The sequence below is a fragment of the Balaenoptera borealis genome (assembly GCF_965194805.1).
Source record: "Balaenoptera borealis genome assembly, chromosome: 15".
Classification (NCBI taxonomy): Eukaryota; Metazoa; Chordata; class Mammalia; order Artiodactyla; family Balaenopteridae; genus Balaenoptera; species Balaenoptera borealis.
Genome location: NC_138871.1, coordinates 12,053,401 through 12,059,625, shown reverse-complemented (window position 1 = coordinate 12,059,625; position 6,225 = coordinate 12,053,401).

Below are 6,225 nucleotides of genomic sequence, written 5' to 3'. Positions count from 1 at the left end.
CACGCAGCAACGAAGACCCAATGCAGCCAAAAATAAATAAATAAATAAATTTATATATTAAAAAAAAAAAGACAACACAAGTAGATGGCAATGAAGTAACGAGTTCTAGGGCCTGGCTCAATTACAGTGGTGAAGGCTGAGTAGGAAGACTTCCCAGAATATTAAGTAATGCTGAGCATGGGGCCAGCTCAGCTGGAGAGCAACAGACTGGAAGAACTTTTATACAGGGGTTTACTACCTAAAAATCCACCAAGGTGTTCAACAAAAAGAGGCGTACCTACCCCTTTTCAAGAAAAGAAAAGTCCCAAGAACTGAAGGCCAGAGGAAGATCTCTTTGTAAAATTTTCATAAGCCAGTTGGTAAGACTTCCTTTTAATGTGTTAAATCTTTTAAACATTTTTTAAAATGTTTTTCTTATTATAACAAAAGTAATATAGGTTTGTTGCAGAAATTTTTCAAATAAATAAAAGCACAAAGAAGAAAATTTAAAACATCTGTGATTCAAAATGCAAAATATTTCTGTTGTTGACATACTGGCATATATCCAGCCAGTCTTTTTGTTTTTATAAAACAGAATCATAAATATTGCTCAGTAACTGAAATGCAGGCCAAAAGGAAAAAAACATATTTGTTTCATCCGTTCCAATGAGTTTACATTACTATTTTATGAAGAGGTTTTAAAAGCTAACAATAAAAAATCGAAAAGGGTAAAAATCATTAACAGAAAATTAATGAAATTTTTAAAGTGAAAATAGCATTGATGAAAGTGTGGGAAAATGGACACTTTCATACAATGCTAGTGGCAGTGTATATGGACACAACCTTTCTGGAGGGCAATTTGGCGATAGAGTCCATAAACATCTGGACCCTGAATTCCACTTTCAGAAATTTAGCCAGAGGAAAATTTATCCTACGGAAATGTATTCCCAAGATTATATAAATATTTGCCTTTATTTTCTTCTCATAATTTTATGATTTCTTTTTTTTTTTTAATGTTTAAGCCTTTCATTTATTTGGAATTGAATTTGGCATGAGGAAAAAAATGCAACCTTTTCATTTTTTATTTTCCAATGGATTCTTAGTTCCCAATGCACCACTTATTAATTAATCTATGCTTTCCACCTCTGCTTGTAAATACCGGAAGTTTGGCTTTGACATGTAATCCACTGCCGTTCAGGCTACACTTCAGGAAATTTTAGACTGAAAGTCAGAACATCCTGTCTCCTCCCTCAAACCTATGAGACAAATAATATGTCACTTCCTCTCTTTTTACTTCGGTTCTATGAATTCCTTCTTTCCAAATTCTGCAAGGAAAGGCCACTGGTTCCATTGTATAGAAATTCCTGGGGCTGCAGACAAAGCAGAACTAACTGAAATGGGGAAATCTGGGAAACGCTGTTGGTTCAACCTACCCTAAGTGGTTACTCAAACTGTCTAAAGCCTAAATCATCATCTTTCTCCCCAAACCATTTCCTCCTCCAGACTTCTCCATTTCTATTGTCCAGACTCAAGATCTTGATGTCACCCTAGAGTTCTCTGTCTTCTCTCTCACACACCCAGGACCCAGCACGTCAGTTCCTCCCTCCCCACTCGGGCCTCTCAGATCCGCCCCTTCATCTGGTCCCATCACGGCTTCTCTCAGCGCACGCCTTGCTCACCTTTCACCTGGAGGAGAAGACTCGTCTACCTGCCTCACTCATTTCCTGTGCTAATCACTGTCAAAATTTTCTCCATCACGGTATCGCTGTGCTCCAAACGCTCCAGGGGTTCCTCCTTGCTCATAAACGAAAGTCCGGATATCATATTGTTGCAGCAAAAACAGAAATGAGACTTTTCTGATAAACAAGGAAAATAAGGAAACAATGAACAGGCTGGGGAAACAACATAAACAGGCCTGAAAGAGTTAAGCAATCTTGGTTATTCTTTAGCTGTTACTACTAACAAACACTTGTAGCTAGACTTATCCTTAACAAAGCTGATGACCCTCTGACTCTGTACAAATTACCCTTTGCACCTGGCATTTCTTCTCCCCCTACATTCCCTTGTAGCACTCTTCATTTCAGAAAGAAGGTCACGGGCCAATAACTTCAAGGACACCAGACCAGATAACTTCAAGGATACCAGCTTTGGCCATGAATTTGCAGAAGAAAAGAAATGCAAGACCTTCACCACTTTGATCCTTATCATATACCCCGGACTACGAACCCCACGTATAAAATCTTCTCCATTTCCCCAAGGAGCGGGGGCACAGTTCTTGAGGTGTTAGCCTACTGTGTCTTCCCTTTGCCTGGCAAAGAAAATAAAAAGCCTCTCTATTTCTTATCTTCCAATTCTCTATCTCCGTGTTTTTATTCAGCATCAGTGCACAGGGAGCCAGATTTGGCAACAATATCAATACTCAGCGATGCCCGCTGCAATTTGGGAATCCCACCCACCTCTTCAGTCTTTTCTCCTTCCTCTGACACAAGCTCTCTGTCTATCTCTTAAATATTTCATTATTTCTCTCCTCTTTTACCTCCAGTCTCAACTGGATTTAGGGATCTTTATTCAAGTATTGAATAAAGTATGACGGTGCCCACTGTTAATTTCTAAAATTTTAAAATACACTGCAGCTTAATGCCCATGTATTTACTTTTCTCAGTGGGTCAGTAGCCCTCACAAAAGCACAGTTCTCAGTCCCAACATAAGGCCTTGCTTTTTCCAAGCTCTTCTTTTAAGAGACATAAATGTCTGCAAGTTGCACCATATTCGGTCCCGGAAATATTGCATCGACAATTTTATCAGACCACTTTCCTCTAAGCCAAGAAAGAGCTGGGGTCAGAATAGGGCACTGGGTGACTGAAATGAAAGGGCTGAAAGAGGTCAGAGCAAGCTGGAAGGAGCGGTAACACCAAAGGTGAGCCGGCAATGGTTTTGGCTGCACTGGGACCTGTATCCTCACAATGGTTTTGGCTGCACTGGGACCAGAGCCAGCAGCTCCCTTGCCTCCCAGGACCCCACACTCTCCATGCTTCTCCTACTTCCCTGGCTTCCCAGTTGCCTTTACCCACCCCCCCTTCCTGGGCACCTGCCCTCTGACCAGTGGGTTTGCCTACCGGGCCCTCTCACCCACTCTCAAGTCTTCCGTTGCTAAGGATTCCACAACACCAGCTCCAGCCCGCTGTCTCTTCTGAGCTCTAAATGCATGCCTGCAACTCCCGCCCTATAGGCTCCTCCCACTTCACAGCCTTTTCTCCAAGTCTGCCACCATTTCTCTCAGAATGTGGTGCCTTGGTATTCCTCGCTGCTCCTTCCAGAATATGGATAACTCAAATACATCAGCCATCCAAGTGAGTAGTTTTCTTGGGGCTGTCTATCTTCCTCACACCCACGTCTAACCAATAACCAAGTCGTGTAGATGCTACCTTCTAATAACTACAGTACATCATTTTCTCTCCACCTCCACTGCCACCACCCCAGTCCGAGCCATCCTCATCTCTCACTGGGAGGATTCAATAGGCTTCTCCCCTCATTTGCTTTCTCCCCTTTAAAAACACAAACCTGATCTTTTAAAAACACAAACCTGACTTTACCTGCTTAAAATATCTCAAAATGCCTTCAGAATAAATCCAATGTCCTTAGTATGTTTACAAGGTTGTCAGTGACCTGGTCCTGCCCACCCCTTCACCCTCAACTCATACCACTTTGCCCCTCACTCTTACGGCTTCTGCCAAACTGGCCCTTTTTCAGTTTCTCTAATACACAATAGTCCTTCTAGCTTCGGGGCCTCCACGCATGCTGTTCTCATTGCCCCAGACATGAATCTCTTTCCATACATCTACCTGCACCTTCATCTGGCTAAATCCTCCCCTTCCTAACCATTAGGTTGCTTTCTCAGAGAGACTTCCTGTGACTTTTCAAAATAGATTAGGTTCTCCCCTCCCACTGCATATATTGATATCTCCATAAGACCCTTTTCTTAATAACCACCCCCAACTGTGATCGTGTGTGCAAGATATGGCTTCCCTGCTACCAGAGATGCTCCATGAGATTCAGAACGGTGTTTCTTTTCATCACACCTCATTCTTCAGCTCCAAACATGTCCCTGGACCAAAGATCCCCATCTTCTATGAATGAATGAAAGAACTGATAACTTTAATAAGTATTCCAGTCTACTATACTCACTATAGACAAACTTGCATTCTACTTTAAATTCCTTTGACTGTAACCCGATTTTTGGCAAGCCACCTTTGACATTCCCTGCAGCAAATCTATGCTTTCCATTCTGCATCACGGAGAGACCGGGACTAGTGAGAAAAAGGTCTAAAATTCCATGGATGGAGGAAGGCGGATGAATCCCAAAGAAGGGACAGCCTGAGCAAATGTGGAGAGATGGGAGAGCGTTGGACCTTTGGAAAGAAGGGAAAGGAAACTAACACTAAACTGAACACTCTTATAAACACAACCTCATTTAATCCTTCTAAAATCCTGTGAAGGAAGAATTACCAGTCCAGTTTTACAAATGAGGCAACCAAAGTTCTAAAAGTTAAGGAACTTGCCCAGGGCCACACGGTAGGAGAGACAGACATGAAATGTTACACCTTATGCTTTTCCTCACCCTATTTCCTCAGCCTGGACTATCCATTCTCCACTATCTAAATCTAATTCTTCAAGACACGGCTAAAATGTAGCCTTCAGGAAGCTTCCCTAATTCTTGGTGTTAGCTTCAGTCATTCCCTTCCCTTCTGTCTGTTTCTGTCTCTACTACAGCACTTCTTTTATTCTGCTTGTGCTATTGTCATCTACACGGGTCTTGCCCACAGGTTCTAAGCCTGTTAAGAGCCAGTGGATTTCTTTACCGCCTCTTTCCCATGGCTTCCAATACAATGCCTTACACATGATGGAACCGTGAAGCAGGTTGTCAAGAGGGCTCCAGGAAGGCTTCACGGAAGTAGGATCACCTTTTCCCCTCTGCCTCCAAGTCCTGCTCCTGAGTCCAGGCTCTCTTAGGCTGCACCTTCTCCTCCAGGGGAGCCACAGTGCTTTGACCGGCCCTGCAGGGAATATAATGGCCTACTTGGGGACAGCAATGGATGGAAGACCTCCTGGATGGAAGAGTCCAGAAAAGGGGAAATTAAGATTCTATTTTTTCCTTGGCTATTCTTTTTTTTACCGAAATACTCCAACACTTGTCCAGCCTTTCAGGCTCAGAAACCTAAACTTCCTTTTCTTGAGGGTAATCGAGGGCTCAGATGGTCCTCCATGTATATCAAGCTTTCTAGAAAACAAGCCTGAGTCATCATCACTTAACAGATGGAGTAAAATTGCCATTTCCTTCTAATTTAGCAGCAACTGTAATATATTTCTGTACTAGAAAAGGAACTTTTTCCTATACGTACTCAGAGTGACAAATCAAATTTGCCATTGAAGTAATGAAAAAGCATGTATCTCTTTGTGACTCAACTGTATGTGTGACTGAGAAAGATTCTACAAAGGATAGTGAGGGGACTTCCCTGGTGGCACAGTGATTAAGAATCTGCCTACCAATGCAGGGGACGCGGGTTCAATCCCTGGTCCGGGAAGATCCCACCTGCCTTAGAGCAACTAAGCCCGTGTGCCACAACTACTGAGCCTGAGCTCTAGAGCCCGTGAGCCACAACTACCAAAACCCACGTGCTCTAGGGCCTGTGTGCCGCAACTACAGAGCCCGAGTGCTGCCACTACTGAAGCCCACGCACCTAGAGCCTGTGCTCCGCAACAAGAGAAGCCACCTCAATGAGAAGCCCGCGCACCGCAATGAAGAGTAGCCCCCACTCGCCGCAACTAGAGAAAACCCACACGCAGCAACAAACACCCAACACAGCCAAAAATAAATAAATAAAAATAAATAAATTTATTTTTCAAAAAAGTTTAAAAAAGAGAGTGAGGAATGAGTCCAGTGTGGGCTCTATGTAACCAAACATAACATTTCAAGAGCACAGAGGTGCCATGAGGCAGAACATGGTCGTGTTCAGGGTAGTCATGAAATATGGAATGGGCAGCCAGGGCTAGAAGCCTAGTGGTCATTCAGTACAACTTCCTCCCTTTATAGATAAGGAAGGCCCGGGGAAGGTGTGGGAATTGCCAAAGGTCACGCAACTGGTTAGGGTCAGGGTCAGAGTCAGATCCAACTCTCTTGCCTCTCCCACCACACTGTTTGCCACACCTGCCACTCCACACCCTGCCTGGGCCACAATTGCTCTAATC